The sequence below is a fragment of the Terrapene carolina genome, unplaced genomic scaffold (assembly GCF_002925995.2).
Source record: "Terrapene carolina triunguis isolate 2854851 unplaced genomic scaffold, T_m_triunguis-2.0 Scaffold833, whole genome shotgun sequence".
In the NCBI taxonomy this organism is placed as follows: domain Eukaryota; kingdom Metazoa; phylum Chordata; order Testudines; family Emydidae; genus Terrapene; species Terrapene triunguis.
Window position 1 is genome coordinate 949,005 of NW_020665184.1, and position 18,114 is coordinate 967,118.

Here is an 18,114-nt window from a genome sequence, read left to right on the forward strand (position 1 = left end):
AGGTTCCACACAGTGGGGGGAGATGAATGAGGTGCCACAAAAGGACCTGCACAGCCGGGGGAGATGAACAAGGTGCCACGGAAGGTCCCACACAGTGGAGGGAATCGGGAATTTCCCCAATCTCGACACGATCCCAAGGCAGTCCCTTTCCCCAGGTGGCTGCTGGGACACGAATGGCTCTTGGATCAATGCGGTTGCAATTATCCAGCCATTGGGAGGAACCTGTGATTCCCGGCACACCCTGCCCCGGGGGGGTGGGGGGGGCACTGTGCCAGGTACCTCCAGCGCAGTGAGCCATGGAAAGAGCCCTGAGCCAGAGCCATCCTGGGATCCACACCCCCGGCCATCCCATTCCCACCTAGGGCGCTGCAGGGCTGCTCCCTACCCCCACCCCATGTGGACCTGAGCCTGCTGGAGGGAGGGGGCGCTCATCTCATGCTTAAGGCAAAGTGCCATGGAATTAGCCAACCACCCAGCCCCCAAAATTTGGGGTAACTCCCCCGGCACCGCCAAGCCCCAAGGGAGCCCAACCAGTAGAGCAAAGCAGGGTGCAGGGCTTATGAGAGCCCCTCTGGGGCAGGCTCCAGGGGGTGCACTTCCCCCGCAGCCCCCCTCACGCACCGCAGCCCCAACTCAGCCACCAACCCGGCTGCAGACCCCAAGTGCCTGTGCTCTGAGTTCAAGGGGTCTCCGCCTTACTCAAAGCCCCCCCCCATCCTCGCTGGTGGAGAGGCCAAGGAAAGAACGAACCCTCCCCACCCTGGGGAGTGGCTGAGGGTGCCCCCCACCATGCCAAGCTGGTATCTTAGCTCTGCCGCTGCATTACCATCGGGCATAAATCAAACCCAAAGTGACAGTGGTTCCAGGCCGGGGCTCGGCCCCAAGTCAGGACTCCTGGCCTTGGAAGGGAGTGGGGCCTAGGGGTTAGAGGTTCTGGTCCCAGCTCTGGGAGGGGAATGAGGTCGATGAAACACACCATCTCCTAGTCCAGCCCTTGCCACCATCCATCCCCACCCCCAACTGCCAACCAAGGGGCCAGGAACAACCCTTCCCTCCCCCACCCCCGAGGCTGGAATGAGCTGGGGAGAAATCATCATCCCTTTGCACCAGTCGATCTCAAAGCACTTTACAAAGGAGGTTAGGAGCATAATCCCCATTGTACAGACAGGGAAACTGAGGCACAGAGAGGGGAAACGACTGGCCCAAGGTCACCCAGCAGGCCAGTGGCAGAGCCAGGAAGAGAACCCAGGTGTCCTGAGTCCCGGTCCAGCGTTCTAGCCCCAGGGCTCGGATAGCCGTGGGCCTGCGGGTCAGGATCGAGGGGCACCGGCAGACCATTGTAAGAAGCTTTCCTGGTGCCCGTCTACACTAGCCAAGCCCGTCTCTCCCCCCAGCTGAGTTTGGTTTCAGGGAGCTGAACGACGCCCCCCCACACACTCAAAACGGCTTCGACTTTCCACAGGCTGCTCCCTCTGCTCCCCCCGTGTGCGGGGGGGGGCATCCTCGGCTCTCACAGCTGCGCCCCTGCCCAGCTCCTCCTAACTGGGCCGATGCCCAAAGAATGCCCAGCCATGCCAGGAGCCGCCTGCGGCTGGGGGATGGGGGGCAGCTGGAGGCCCGGGAAGGAGCGGGTTTTACAACACACCAAGGAAGGAGCCAGGGTCTCTCCCGCCCACCCCCAGTCCTCAAGTGGCACGACTGCCAAAGAGGGAGGCCACTGGGTAACCCTCTCCCCTGCCAGGCTCGTGTGAGCCTAGAGCACCCCCATTCCCAGGCCTCTCCCCCCATCTCCTCACCTTTTGGGGTAAAAGAGAGACCATCTGTGCCCCTCCCCCCGATCCCTCTTCACTGCCAAACCTCTGATGCCAGTGTCTGTCTCATTGTGCCCGGACCTGCCAGCTCTGTGCCATGCTCCTGGCGCCTCCCATCCCCGCCCCCCCCCCCTCGCCAAGCGCTTTGTGCAGCGGGGGAGGTGGCTCTTTATTTTAAAGCTCTTCATCTGGGGGGTGAATTGGAGATTCCCAGTAAAACAGCCATGGCCAAAGCCATGTGGATGCAGGATTCTGAGAAAGCAAATCACCCACGCCCCCCCCCGGCGCCCCCCCGCCCCCCCCCCCCCCCCCCCCCCCCCCCCCCCCCCCCAGAGCTCCACCGGTGCCCCTCAATCCTGACCCGCAGCCCCCTGCTAGCCCAGCCCTGGGCCTTTGCTGAACAGAAAACACCCAGGCTGTCCTCTCCGAAAGGAGCAGCAATTAACATTAGTCAACACCCAGCAAAGGCAGAGAAGCCCTAACTAACTGCGTATTAATTATTAATCACATTTATGACAGCAGGGTGGTTACCTGGGGGGGTTGCTTGGGATGGGGGGCAGGGCTCAGGAAGGGATCCCACACAGTGGAGGGAGATGAACAAGGTGCCACGGAAGGACTCGCGCAGCAGGGGGAGATGAATGAGGTGCCACAAAGGGACCCACACAGGAGGGTGAGATGAACAAGGTGCCACGGAAGGTTCCACACAGTCGGGGGAGATGAATGAGGTGCCACAAAAGGACCCGCAAAGGAGGGGGAGATGAACAAGATGGCATGGAAGGTCCCACACAGTGGGCAAGGGAGGAATTCCCCAGCAGGTCAGATTGGCAGGGACCTGGGGGGGGCACCTCCCTCTGCAGCATGGGGGGCAGGTCACTTGCCAGGATTAGCTGGGTATTTCTCCCTTCATCCCCTCGGCCACGGGCCCCTCCTATTCTTTGCCTGGGGCTCTACATGCATACGGGAGCCCTCGGACCCAGGCACCACGCACCCTCTAGGGCTCCTTCCAGAGGCCTCACAAATGAAGGCGAGGAGCATTGTCCATTATCCCCGGGTCATAGCTGGGAAACTGAGGCACAGAGAGGCACAGGGGCCTGCCCGGGGCCACTCGGCAGGTCCGTGGTGGAGCCGGGGTTAGAACTCAGGTCTCTCGACTCCCATTCCAGCACACACTCGCTGGCGCTCTCTGCCGCTTGCCAACACTCACGTACTATGGTGCTAGGAGCTAGCGAAGCACTTGGACAGACAGACGGACAGGTGGGCATGGGGTTATATAGACAGCCGCATCATCACCTCTGCTCAGTGATGTGCACATGGAAAATGACGCCTAACTGGCAAAAAGTCTGTCAAGTTTTAAGAAGCCTGGGGGCTCCTGGCCTGCCCGGGCTGGTGGCAGGTTGATCCAAGGTACATCCTCACTCACATTCATATTAGAATTCATTTTGGCCCAATGTTAAGTTCACGGGCAACCAATCGAACAATAAAGGAGCCCAAAGCCCTGCACCGTTCTCCCAGCTGCCCCTCGTTCACCCAGTACTCCGTGCTGCCCACTCTCCACACTGATTTGTCTTAGAGCCCCAGCTCCGGGAGTCATGAGACTGCAGGCATCAGTTGTTTTTCAAAGTCAGTTTCCAGCCCCTGGGACTGCAGGAGAGCCCCCTTCCCAATCCCTCTGAATGGCTCCACACCCAAAAAACGAAGTGCTGATTGTTTTAAAGCCGAGCTCGTGATCTTTAAGTTGGTCTCGCGATTTTGGGGGTGGCATGATCAGGCGTGCTCGGGACTGGCCCCGCTGCCCCTTCCCTGCACGCTGGTTACACTCTATTGGTGCCGTTTGTCTCAATAACTTCAGGGCTGCACAGCGGCCTGTCAGACTAGATGTTCACACAGCGCCGTGCCCAACACGATCTCGGTCCATGACTCGGGTTCCTAGATGCGGCCATAAGGTGCCTAATGAATAGATGATAAGCCCAGCTGGGCAAATGGTGGGTTTTTTGCTTCGTTGCCAATTCTGAACAATTAGTTTTAAAAAATGGTTTTGGGTCGAACCTGACACATTTCTCAGCATTTTCGGAGAATCCGAAAATTGAAAAAAAAAAATTACATTTCAATTTTAACAGAGAGAAAGTTTTGGTTGCAAAATTTTGCCCAGCTCTGAACGGGCTGGTCTCTGCTGGTCTCAGAATCAACGAACGAGCAAGCAATCTCGACAGTCGCACAGCGCAGTGGTTAGGGTGCTCGCCTAGCGCTTGAGAGACCAGCGTTCTGTTCCCTGCTCCGACATAGACTGCTCATGTGAGTTTGGGCAAGTCATTTACCCGCTGTGTGCCTCAGTTTCCCCACCCCTAAAACTGGTATAATAGCACAGCCGTGCCTCCTGGGGGGGATGAGGGGGAGGGTAAATACAGTAAAGACCAGGCAGTGCCTATGGGGCCATATAGCAAGCCAGATAAACGTGGCAGCTGTTCACGGCAAGGGTTGTCGTTTGGATGAGGGCCCGATCTCTGAGCACTACCACAATTCCAGCACAATAATCACGATGCTTTAAGCTGGGACTTCCTAGAGTCTGGCATCTGTCTCTCCCGGGGCCTGCTCCTGTTCCCGTTGAAGTAAAGGGCAAAGCTCATTTGTTTCCATGGAACGGGAGCAGCTCCCCCAAGGTAACTCCAGTGGGAGCTACGCACCTCGACCCCTTGCAGGAGCTGGGCCGAAGCGACTGACTTGAGGTCGCCCAGCAGCCCAACGCCAGAGCTGGGAATAGGACCCAGGTGTCCGGGATCCCAGTGCTCAAGCCAGACAGCCTGGGAGCTAAAGCTTCAGGGCTTAACCTGATCTCTATGAGAGACCAAGCTCTTATGCCACATCTGCTACTGCTGGGCTCTTAAATTGAGAGTATTATTTACTTGGATGGGACAAACGAGTGAATAATCCCCCCCCCCCCCCGTTATAACCGAATATTGTTAGTTTTTCTCTCTCTAATATTTTGATCATGACGAGTCATTAACGGAGCTGGCTGGCCAATATTTTCATATGGTTCCCGATTTTTAAATCAGGGCACTCCCCACTCCATGAAAAAATTCCACATTTTCCAGTGGGGGGGGGAAGCAATCAAAACTGATGGGGGTTTGGTTGTTGGATTTTTCTCTGCCTTTTTAAATGGAAAACTTGGGGGGGGGGGAATAAAGGGGGAGAAATGGCTCCCCCCCCCCCATCAAAACTTCAGAAATTGATCAAAATGAAACTGTAGGCCGGGGTGCTGGAGCCGGGTTGGCCCAGGATATCAGAGAGAGGAGGTGGGGGAGGTAATGTCTTTTACTGGACCCACTTCTGCGGGGGAGAGAGACGAGCTTTCGAGCCAGCCGGAGCTCTTCTGCGGGTCTCAAACGGTTCATTTGCCAACAACAGGCTGTTTCTCGAAGGAAAAGGAAGTTTGGGATGAAAAATGTCGCAGAGCTGCTCTTGTTCTACAGGATCCCGTTAGCAGAATTCCAGCCGCGACCACGCCGGTAAGGATCTGAAATCTACCGGCCCCATCTCCCCTCCCCAGCCAGCTCTGGCGAGCACGGGGGCATTTCGAACAACACCTTTTCGCTCAGGCTTCCAGCCGTAGCGGGAAGGAAAAGCTGCTGTGTTCTCTGCACATGGGATTTATTACACATACATGTACAATCCCCATGCCCGAGCCATGTCACATACTCTAGCCATGAGCCAACACTTCCTCTTAGAATATAGCACTTGGCTCGGGCTCCTTATTGTTTTTGGGAGCGGGAAAATATTAAATCTGAAACGAGGCTCGTCCAACATATGGAACAGATTGAAGGCCCCTCCACTTTTTTCCTCCCCCCCCCCCGACTTAATAAGAAAATATCTTTACTAGCAAGGGGGTAACGGGGGAGCTCCGGGGATTGGGGAGGGACATCGCTCGACTCAGAACCGACTGTGCTTTTGAAAAATAGACTGTTCCGGGCTCAACTGAGTACAGAAATCTGTGTGTGTGTGTGTGGGGCGGGTCCTAGTGATCGTGTGCAGCTGGGAGGGAGAGGGGGTGGGGGAGCAGGGGGCTGTGAGGGTGCAGGGTGGGGGGAGCTGGGGTGCAGAGAGGATGGGGGACCGGGGGGGCTGTGATGCGGCCTGGCCAAGCTATGGAGTAAGACACAAACAGGGGACTGTGTATGGGAAAGCCAAAGCAATCCCCACAGATCAGACCCTCACCCCACAGCTCCCCCCCCAAAACTAACCCCAGCTGCATCACTTTCACTAACAGCCCCCGTCTTTTACATTGTGTTCCTCATTCAGATAAAAGAGTGGGAAACCCCTGGCCATGCGGTCAGGAACAAACCCGGTCCGGGCCCCAATCCTGCCCGATGCCCTTGGGGCACGTCAGACTGGGAAGTAGGGGAACCCCACCAGGCGGCCAAGACGTGAAACTGCAGCGGGTGGCGGGGGTGTTGCTGGAGGGGGCAGAATCTCTGAATTGAGGGGAAAGGGGGATTTTTATTGAGCTGGCCGGTTCTATTCACACCGCAAAGGAGAGCCCCACAATTTGAACCCCTCTCTGCCAGCCTAGGAACAGCAGCTCTCCCCACTTCTCCTGGAGTCCAAGGCCAGCAGGGAGCAGTAGATCCACTAGCCTGGCCTGACCAACAGCGAGCAGTCGATGTCGGCCAGTTCCCCCTGTCCTGAGCCCAGTAACTAAAGTGTCTCCCAGAAAGGCAGCCAGGCTGGACTGGAAGGCATCAAGAGATGGAGAACCCACCCCTTCCCTGGGAATTCCCCCCTTTTACAGGTGGGGAAACTGAGGCACATAGTGACATTTGAATGCAGTCTCATGCCCACGGTGGCACCCTCACTGCTCCACCATCTTTCCTCACACGGGTATATGGGCACAGCCTGTCCCCAGCTAGCCAAAGCTGGAGATCAATAACTCATCGCTCACTCCAGCCAAAACATCGAGAGCCAAGCACAGGTACTTGCAGTACCTGAGTTCCTCTGAGGCAACTTTCTCACCAGTCATTGCCCAACCAGCCCTGCCCAGGCCTGAAATACACGGGATAAATCCATCAACATGGTCTAATGAACACAATAAATCAAGGAGTCCGTCTGCCCCCAGGGGATCCCGTCTGCACCAAAGACAGCCTACCCTTCGCAGACACCTTCCCTCTGCCCAGCTCAAAAGCTCTTCCCTGGGTTTAATTAACCCCTCCTCAGTCAGTCAGCGTCCTCGTCCTCTTTAGACATGGGGACGTTGAGGAACGGGGAGCAGGTGGACGTGTCCGGCACTCTGAGGTCACACAGCGCGGCAGCAATGGAGCGGGAAGCAGATCCCAGGAGTCCTAGCCCTCCGCCATCCCCACTCTAACACACTAGACCCATTCCTCTCCCGATCTTACAGACTGGGTGTGGGGATCGGCTACAACACCCACTGCCGGCCAGGGAGCCAAGTACATGTGCATTCGAAGCCTGCATGTGCCAATTAGCCCCTAGACCTGTTTTATTGCCCGGACTTGAAATTCCCAAGAGAATCACTCTGTCTTCATCATAAATGACATCAAAGGCTCCCACTCAATCTGACATCCTCACCATGCTAATTCAGGGGCTGCTGCCGCTGGCTCTGAGGGCATGCACCCTGGGACAGACGCAAAATGTCTCTCCCCCCATGATTAATCTCCTTATTTCCCATGGGGATACAGGCATTTAGCACAGCTATAAACCCTACCCGTAGGTGGAGCTGGGTGACAAAAGGATTTCTTGGTTCACTCCCTGTTCTGAAAATCTGGAGGGAGGAATTCACTTGGGACTGAACCAAAAATGACATTTGCCAAAAAAATCTAAAAATGTGGGGAGGGAGAAAAACTCATTTTGGGTCAAACTAAATGGTTTGGTCAACTCGAAAGTAAGCATCCCACTTCGATTTTGAGCCTCTTTGAACTTTTAAAAATCAAACGAGGCCATTTTGAAACAAAAAAATGGTTTAAAATCAAAAATCTGAAACATTTAGATGGGGGGTGGGGTTTGTTTTAATTTTTTTCCCCCCAATGGAAACAGTGCCGCAAAACCAACACAAATTAGCAAAATGTTGGGGGGTCGTCAAATCTGTATTTTTCACCCCAAAAAAGTTTAGATCAAATAATTTTGCCCGGCTTTCCACCTCCTAACTGCTAATACACTCACCCAGCTTCTTCTTCTTATAGTAGGATCAGACCCTCAGCTGCAAAGACACTGAGTAACAGACAGTCCCTACCCAGCTCACCCTCAATGCCTGTAAGGGGAAACTGAGGCGCAAATTGGTTAGCCCAAGGTTGCCGGCAGAGGTAGGCATAGAACCCTGGTGTTCTGACACCCAGCGCAGTGCCCCATGCGTAAGGTCACACAATCTCTCTGGCCTGTTGCCTCTCCCTCGTCTTGTCAGTGATCCTACCAGCCACGCAGTTTGTTCGTCATTCATAGGATCAGGCTTGATTGTAAACAAATGTAACAGTAAACTCTTCGGGGCAGGGCCTGTCGCTTACTGTGTGTCTGTGCAGCGAGGCCCTGATCTAATATTAATAAGAATTGTTAAATGGGCACTGAGAAATGGCATAGGCCCAAAATGAACTTAACTTTTAAAATTTAAATTAAAAAAAAAAATCACTAAGATTTTTTTTTCTTAATTGAAACTGTTCTTTAGCCCCTTTGAACACCCCCATCCCCCCGCCTTGTAACATTCACTTGGGGGGGAAATTCACCCATCTATAGGGAGCTACCCTAGGGCCCCAGTACTGCGTAAGCCCTCAAAACAGTTCTTTTATTGGGAGTTAGTTGGGGGACAGACCATGAGCTGGGGATCAATTTTACTCTTTGGCATCAAAGTGAAAGCAATTTAGAGACAGAAAGCGAGTGAAAATGACCAGACGCTGCCCCCTACGGAGAATAAACACCGCATAAATCTAGAGGCAGACCCTGCCCTAAAAAACTGGGAGCTGGGCTTTAAAATCATGAAATCTTTTAAAAGAATAACAATTTGCCTTCCGATTTTTATTAAGTCTTTGGGGTCACGCTTTCAAGATTTTTTCCACAATCACTAGGGCTAGAAATGGTGGGTTTTTTAAAAACAAATTCTCTCATTTTATTTATATTTCACTTTTGTAAATGAAAGCCAAGATTCTACCGAAATTCCAAGATGCCGGGGAGATGGGGCTTCCAGCAAAGGATTTTAAGTGAGAGATTTTTTTTCTAATCAAAGTGCCAGAGTCGGCAATACTGGTAAATGGGGAAGAAGAATCAAATAACAACAACAACCACCATCACCACCCCTAGATCTTCTATAGCAGTTTTCATTAGCAGATCTCACACTGCTGTACAAACAAGGGCAGTAGCCTTCTCCCCCATTTTACAGATGGGGAAACTGAGGCACCCAGCAGGCCAGTGGCAGCGCCAGGAACAGAAGTCAGCTCTCTTGACTCCCATTATAACACTCATTGGATCACCCTGCCGCTTATAAAACACGTACTACGATAATGAGAGCGCTAAGAGCCGGATGGAGAGAAAGGGAGTGAGAGGGATCGAATGAATCCAGCCCAGGTCTCCTGAGAATGACTACATTAGATTTGTTTTGGTTTTTTTAGTTCTGGTTTCAATCACTTAAGAAACGTTACTTAGTAACACGGGAGAAAAAAAATTAAATATGAGTTTTCACTTGGGTAACATATTGTAATTTTGTCTTCTAAAAAGTAGCTGGAAAAAAAAAACAAAAAAAAACCCAACCCACCCACAAGCCCAGAGAAATTGTATCTAGTTCATGGCTGTTTACAGCCGGAAGGGACAGTACTCTCTGATCCTCTGCCCCCGACACCCGCCTTGCGCGGGTCACAGGATCCCACACACCAATTGCTGTAGCAAGGCCATAAATCCTGGCCGAATTAGAGCTCCTCGTTTAGAAAGACGTCCCATCCCCATTGAAAGCGACGGAGAATCCAGCGCGGAACTAGCCAGTTGCTCCAATGGTTGATTCTCTCCCTGTTAAAAATCTGCACCCCATTCCCAGTCTGAACGTGTCTCGTTGCATCTGGCTAAGCCTTTGTCTGCTGGACTGAAGGGCCTTCTAAGGCAGTATCTAGTTCGGGGGGTCTCTGGACACTCTGGGAGGAGGTTCGTAATGGCTGACATTTACAATAGAGCAGGGTGAATCACACATTTGCCAGTTCGTTGGCAAAGTTGGGGTGGGGGGGGAAGAGTTTCAGGGCAGACTGAAAATGAACATTTTCAAAAATGTTCCGCAAATCGAGAGGCACGGGGAAAAAAAAATCTAATTTCAGGTCAAACAAAGCATTTTGTTTCGACACCATCCAAACGGTTCGTTTCAATTTCAACCGCTTTAAAACAATTTTGAATTGAATTTTTAATAAAATTCAAGACACTTTTGAAAGGAAAAGCCGTTTCAAGATGAAAAAATGGAAATGTTTTCATTTTTTCTGATCCCCCCTGCCCCCGAATCGAATAATTCAGCAAAGGTGACGCAAATTATATATATCTTCAACAACTACTGAAATGCAGCCACCTCTGGGGAGAAACAAAAGCAGGTGTTCTGCACCATTTACCAGAGTAAAACGAAATGTGACTTCTCCAAATGAAATACTGGGGATAATTTATTATGAGAGGATAAGTCCCCATCCCTCACAGCAGTTTTTCCCTCGCAAGGGCAGGACTGGATCGAGAAAATGTCGGACCAGCCAGAAAAGGGGAAATAACTTGGCAAATTGTTAATGAGGAGGCTGGGGGTGTGGGATGGCAGCCCCGATGTTGCAGGGTGCCTTGGCTGTTCTAACGCTGGCCCATACGAGTGACGGCGATGAGCGTGGTATAAAAACCGAAATAGAACAGAACAGAGGCTAATCAAAGGCCTACGATCAGGGGGTGCAGGAATTCGACTGGGATCGCTTTATGTGGAAGGAATGCTAGGAGTTTGCTGGAGCGGTGCATACACACACAGGCCTGCTCCCCTGTCAGCGCAGGGAGTGCCGAAAGCCACGAAGCAGCAACACGAACGTTTGGCCGTCGTGTTAAAAACGGAGACCAGGAGCCAAATCATTTCACAACAGGCAGAAGGGAAGGGGCCACCGAAAATCACAGCCCGGCGCTCACAATGGAAGCCTTCGCTGCCAGACGCTGAGATCCGAAATCCATCGACAGACAGATTTCCCCCCACCCCGGCCTCGATTTTAAAAGCCCGTTGGGCCCTGGCTGGCGGTGAAAGGTGTGCCAAAGCCAAAGCCACCTTCTGCAAATAGTTCCTGCCTTTCGAATGAGCGGAGCATGAGGCCCTAGATTGAACCGTCCCCAAATTTGGAGGGACAAACCTTCTCATCTGGGCTTAACAACTTGAGCCACACCTCTGGAATTTTTGAGGCCAAAAAACATTCAAAGCAAGACAACCCAAACCCAGCGGCAGGTTGCAATCCCTTGTTCGCCCTACAATAAGTCCTAGCTCTTAGAGAGACTTTTCAGCAGTAGATCTCAAAGTGTAGCACACTCTTTAATGTATTTATCCTCCAGCCTCCCTGGAAGGCAGGGCAGGACTATTATCCCCATGGTACAGATGGGGGAACCAAGGCACAAAGCCGTTCAGCAACTTGCCAAGGAAACTGACAGCAGAGCAAGGATTTGAACCCACCTCTCACAAGTCCTAAGCGAGAGCCCTACTCACAGACCCCCTTCCTCTGCTTTCAGCCCCCTTGTGCACAATTAGCCATTCCGCCAATATTCTGCACTGGAGGGGCTCTCACTAGAGTCAATTTGCATGCACGAGTAAGTACTTCCAGGCTCAAGCACCAAAGTGGACCTGCTTCTCAGAAGGGTTGAGCACCCCCAAATCTCACAGAAATCTGTGGGAGCCGCTGAGCGGCCCGCTTCTTTGGGAGAGGGGGAAAATCAGACAGGTTTTGGTTCAGTCCTTAAATATGGATTTTACAAATGTAGCTTAAATGTAGTTCTCCTCAGGCTGAGATCTTTCAGCTTTGATACATTAATGACCTCCATGGATTTGAAGGCCGTTCTGATCATCTAGTCTGACATGTGTTTCATGATCTAAGGAGCTGGGGCTGTGTTACTCAAATGTGCCTCTTCCCCCCCTTTACAAAGGCACCTATATTTTTTTTGTTGCTAAAAAAAATACATAAAATCGCAGGGTATTTGGAATTTTACAACTCCCACATACCCACATTTCTAGGTGTTTTCAAGCTTTTTTTGGATTATAGATATATAAATTCTTTTTTGCCAAATCTGTTTAAAACCCCCCCCCCCCCCCCCCCGCCCTCCATTAGAGGCAACACTGTTTTGCAACTGACGCAGCCTCTTGAACTTTGCTCCAGTCAGATTCACACTAACACTTGCCAACAGGGGAAAGGCGGGGGGGGTTGGGGGGGAAGTGTCACTTTTTTGTGTGTGTGTGAATCCAGGCAGCTCAGAGAAAGAGACTTCTGTCAAAATAAACCGGGCTTGCATATGCTTCTAAGGTAGAGCCAGGCAAGAGTTCGGGAGGCAGCAAAAGTTACTTTGCAGAGAGCAAAATCTCGTCTCTCCTCGGAATTGCTTCCATTCCCCCCCACCTCAGCTCTAAGAAACCTCTCACTCCCTCCGGATCTGAACTGAATATTCAGCTTATTTTTAATAGCGTTGGTTGAATTCAGATGTTCCAGTTTTAAAATAAGAAATCTTGGCTTCTAAGCACCAAGCGGTGACGCAGAGCTGCCTTTCCCCCCTGCACAGATCAGTTCTACTCCTGGTGAAATCTACCCCCAGCAAACAAGCCCTCCATCATGCCCGGTATGAACCAAGGAGGGAGTGGGCCGTGGTTAATTTCACATCTCACTAGGTAACTCACTGCAGCACAGGCCCCGGGATCTGAACGCACAAGCGGCCTGAATCCGCATTCAGTTTTGGCAGCTCCTCCCAGACCAGACTCTGCTCTAAACCGAGTTTTGCCGCATTCAGCGCTGCCGTAAGCCAGTTCTGCTTAGCACTTGAGACGGGACACTACAAGCACCAGGCTAGTTACTGGTCCGAGATGCTTGCATCAGGTATGTCGGCGGGAGTTCTGTCCAAGCGAGGACTGCGGGATTAGCCCCTTTCGTTAATTCAGCTTGCAAACTTCACTCCCCTGAGCAACGTCAGCAAAGTGAAAAGGGGACTCAGCGAAAGCTTTGACACCAGTAACAGGTACAGCATCAGGCTGTTTCAGACGGGTGTTTAATAGACCAACAAGGCATAGTTGTTTACTGCCTTAGTGAACCGCGATGGTGTCATTGCTGTAAAATCAGAGTTTTGCTTCTAGCCACCCACACCCAGATCCACCAAGGTATTTAGGCTCCTAAATTCTACTGATTTCCTCGGATTGCTTTCAGGGGACATTAGGAGCCTAAATAACGTGTTGGATCTGGGCCCCAGTTTTTAATTGTCTTCCGTCAGTTGACATGGCCCAACGCCCTCATGTTTGCACCAATCTCCCCAAGAGCCTATTGCAAAATTTAACTCGCGGGCCGAGCGCACAATCACAGGATTAACCCAGACAAGAACCGAGGGGAACGGCAACATGACATTCAAGAGCAACCAGGCCCTCGAGCCCCCAATCCACCTCTGGCTACAGCAGCTTGTGACCACGGCTGCACGGAGAGAGGCCACCACAAAGGAACAGTCGCCAAACTCCTCCCAAAAAACCAAAGGCCAAACCCCACCCTCTCAGGTTATCGACCAAGCCCCACTGTCTGCTGTGGGGCCATCCCTAGGAAGACCAGATAGCAAGTGTGAAAAATCGGGACGGGGGGTGAGGGAGTAATAGGAGCCTATATAAGAAAAACCCCTAATATCGGGACTGTCCCTATAAAATCGGGACATCTGGTCACCCTAGCCACCCCACGTGAAATGAGAGGAGAATCTGACCCTGTGATTTCATCTAGGCCTCAAGCCACTTGGGGTAACATGTTCAAAAGCACCCAGGAGTATGTCTACACTGTAACAAAAAACCTGCGGCACCGAATCTCAGAGTCCCGGTCAATTGACTCGGGCTGCAAGGCTAAAAATTGCCATGTAGACGTTTGGGCCTGGTCTGGAGTCCTGGCTCTGAGACCCTCCCCACTTGCGGGGTCCCCCAAACAACGTCTCCACTGCCATTTTTATCCTCCCCCCAACCCAAACCCTGCGAGTCCAAGTCACCTGACCAGGGCCAGCCACGGCCATGCTGCGGCTCTCTGCTTGCTCTTAGAACCCTAAACGCTATTGGCTTCCAATGTACCTTTTGTTGCGAAGGGCCAGATTTCAAATGTATTTAGGCACCTCCCAATGCAGATAAGCAACTAGCCCCAGAGCCTCCCAAATACTGAGACTCCCACTGACTTCAAGCTTTTGTAGCTGCCCGTCTGTGTCTGTAAACACCAGAATACCTTAGAAAATCTGGCCCTCAGTAGCCTAAATCTCACTGAAAGCCAGTAGGATTTAGGCTCTTAAGTCACTCAGACACTTTTGAAAATGTTTTTCTTGATGACTTTTCAGAAACTTTGTTACTGTGACCAACATCTCAGCTTCCTGCCAACGATCACACTAGGCCAGATCGTCCCTCTAAGCAAAGATTTCCAAACAGACAGTCCTATTCCACTGATGCAATCTGCAATGGGTTTATGAGAGCTCAGTGCATTTGTTTGTTAATATCAATGGATTATGTTCAAATTAACAAACACCTCTCCACGAGCTCCCACACACACACTCACACACAATGTGCTGGGCTTTATTGCAAGATGGACAAAACAAACAAACAAACGATTGTTTGCAAAAGGAGAGGTACCTGAATGGATATGAATTATTTCACACACCTGCAACTGTTTTCCTTCAGATGCATCAAGGCATTCCCCCCACCCCCGCCTCCTTTCCCAGTAGGAGTGAAAATTCACGTAGCTACGAAATAAAGCAGATTTGCAAAAAACTCATCCCTAGGTTTATCAAGATATAAGAAAAAGAGGTGCATCTGCTTACTTTGTATTTGCTTATTTTAAATTTGTTCTCTATCTGCCATATGAAATGAAATTAATATGCCAAAACTCCATGTCTCAAAGGAGGTAGCTTTTGGTTTGCTTTATATATCTAGATCTATAGACTACAGGTTAAGGCACTGGGACACAGGACCTTCTGATTGAATTCACAGTTCCTGGGTGACCTTGGGCAAATCACTGAATTTCTCTGGGCCTCAGTTTCCCTTCTTCTGAACCACGCTTTGTCTGTTTTGTTCATTAGGCCCTGATCCTGTCCAACACATGAGCGTTAACTTTCTGCTCAGGACACGTACGTCACATTAAGCACATGCACACATCTTTACAGGAAGAAGGAATTTTCTCTTGTAAACTGTCCCTGGCCATCTGTACAGCCCCTAGCACAAAAGGGAGCCAACCTCAGATGGCACCTTTGGAGAAACTATAATACATATGATAATCCAACTAATAATATATATACACTGCAGTAAACTCTGCTTCCTTGGCCAAGCTGTACGGACAATATCTCTGCTCAATCTTCAATTCAACGGAGAAGGCAGTTCACTATTTTAAACACAGCAAAGCCAAGATTGAATTCAGCTGTTGGTATTTTCAAATCCCCGCAACCCCATTTTTTTTCTCCTCCATGAGACAGGCAGGAAAGCCATTATCAATTTCTTCCCCCCCGCCCCCCCGTCACTGCCTAGCAATCAAATAAACAAACAAAACAGGGTTGCACTGATGAGGGGGATGACATGGATTAAAACTGTTGCAATCCGATTTTTTTTTAATAAAGTCCCAATTGCGGCACTAGTTTGCCATTAAACAGACCAAGACGGCTTTTCCTGCTGCCTCCCCAAAAATGGCCCATAGTCGCTTCTGAGGTATAACCTCTCTCCAAGCCCACAGCACCTGGGGCCAAAGGCTTTTTTGCAATGTACAGTTCAGAAAAGGAACTGGCAACGTGGTAATGACCCTTTACAAATAATAAGTCTTGCCCCGTCACTGCAGTAAATAAATACATAAAGACTTTGTTCCAGTTCTGGCTAAAATATTCCCCTGGCAAAAGGAATTTGGATTCCTGGCCACTGCTTTTCAGGTGTGTGAGCCTATTTTCTTTCTGAATTCGCGTCCCGTGTGGATTTTCCTATAGCAGTATGTTACTTTCTTCCATACACACACAGCCATACCCTCTTTGCTGATAGTTCACATTCCACCAGCCCAAAATACTAATCAAACAAATCAAGAAGTAAATAAATTGTGGGTGGTTGCTTTTCTTTCCCTCTTTTTTTTTTATCCTCTCTAAATTTCATTTGCTTTTTATCTCATTGGGGAGAAATAAAAAACAAATCCACACATTGGAATAAAACTTGGCTTTATACCAAGTGCTCTGGACTTTATCTCACTCACCCCTGTATAAAAATATTGCTTAATTGTGCTCTCTTCGTTTATTTATTTTCGTAAGGGTGTGTGTGGCCTTAGCACACACAAAAAAGGAAAATTTCATTTTTTAAATAGTACTAAAAATGAAACTCAAACGGTTTCCCTAGAGCTGCAAATACTGTTCAATTAGAGTTCTCTCTCACTGGTAATAGAGGTTTTCTCATTCAAAAGAAAGGGGGCTATTACTTGATAACTCTTTAGCACAGTATAGGCATTAAATACAACCTCTGTCTTATTTTAACTGACCAGGCCACTGAATTTATCCCGCAAAAGGGTTCCCACTTGCTGAAAAAACAGACTCACTACAGCACGATCCCTGCTGAAGAAAACACACCACATACATACACTCACCAATGCCCTAGAAAATCAGCGGTATCCTATTGACTCCCAAGTCAGGACAGGGTAGGGTCAATTTAGTGCCATTCTCTTTTCAGACAATTCTCCTCTTCTCTGAGTAGCCTCAACAAGCATTTGATCTCTTCACCCCACAGCTTTGTGTTTTGGGGGTGTCAAGCTGCCCTTTAGAAAGTGGCTTGGAAACATATTAACGCTTTTGTTTATGAAGCACAAGCAATTCCTGTGACACACACACAATGTCCTGTAATCTCACATATGATCTTTCCACACTCTCATTCGCCAGCCACTCAGACTCATTCAAGACAAGTAAAGACAGTTACTGTTACGATATTACATTAGTCTGTCTATTGAAACACCTACCCAGATTTGACTGACCATTGGTTGTTTTTTTTAAGGGAGGGGGGGTTCTTCTGATGTTTCGGAATAGTTCTTGTGTGGGGACATTTTTTTTTAAAGCAAATTCATCTTAAGGGGACTCGACTGGTTGCAAAGCAAAATCATTGACAGTAGGTTGGCCATTTCTCCCCCCAAACCCTTGCCCCTTTGGCGAGGGTCTGGCTGTGCCCATCACCCCCATCTCGGTTCTGCAAATCACACTCACCGTCCAGACACCATCTCTAACCCCCCCCTCCCTGGAGTTTGTAAAGTAAAAGCAGAAGCCAAATGCCCAGGCAGAGGTTCGATCTGCAGAATACAAAGCGCTCTGCTTTGCTGCTTGGGAAGGGAAAGTATTAATAAGAGAGGAAATTATTGATTCTCATGGCACGTACCATTATGGTGCAGGGAACCTGGCCAAACATCAGCAACCCATTTTTTCCCTCTCTCTAAGAAACAAAACAACCAAAAAAAAAACAGACAGACGGGGGGAAAAAACTGCTCTCAAGTTTCCACAAACCCTTCGACTTCTTGCAGCGGAAGCAGGAGCCGGAAAACTAGCGACGCCTTGGCCAAGGCGAGGGAGCCTCGCGCAGGTCCCGAGCGGCCCGGGAAGGAGGGAAGGGGGAAAAAACGAGGAAAAACAAATGTGGGGGGGGGGAGGTTTCCGCCTGGCGTTGGGAAGAAAATCGCGACCGGCGCGTCTCGGGCTCTCGCTCCTTCCTCCTCGGCTGGATCCTGTTTTACTCTCACGCCTCGCTCAAGTTGGAAGGAGATTGGCCTGCAAAGCCTGGAGAAATGCCACCTTCTGTGCCGCCCTTCCAGCTCGAGCGGTGCAGTGCGGGGAAGGGAAGGGAGGGTGGCGGCGGCGGGGGGAGAGGAGAGGAGAGGAAAGTCTGGGCAAGTGAAGCCCGGCAGGAAGTTTGCTGCCGAGCTGGGGGGGGCTGTTGGTGGCTTTGTTTAGGTTCCCCCCCCCATGGGTTTGGGGCGCTTTATTCGGGTCTCTGGCGCGGCGGGGGGGTCGGGGGGGGAGAGGCCAGGCCAGGGCAGGGAGCTGGCCCAGCCCCCTGCTTTGGGGCGAGCTGCGGAGCGGTGGCCGTGAGTGAATTGTTACGATCCGGGCCCTGGGGGGGGGGGGG

General features: G+C 50.8%; 1 protein-coding gene across 1 annotated transcript in view; it reads right to left on the reverse strand.

The window, feature by feature from the left end:
* Window positions 1-17,716, reverse strand: part of NFIX (nuclear factor I X) — an 82,729-nt gene extending 65,013 nt beyond the window's left edge. The window contains exon 1 of the mRNA XM_026660583.2: window positions 17,371-17,716. The gene's annotated coding sequence lies outside the window, so the exon portion shown is untranslated. The remainder of the gene's footprint in view (window positions 1-17,370) is intronic.
* Between the last annotated feature and the right edge of the window lie 398 nt (window positions 17,717-18,114).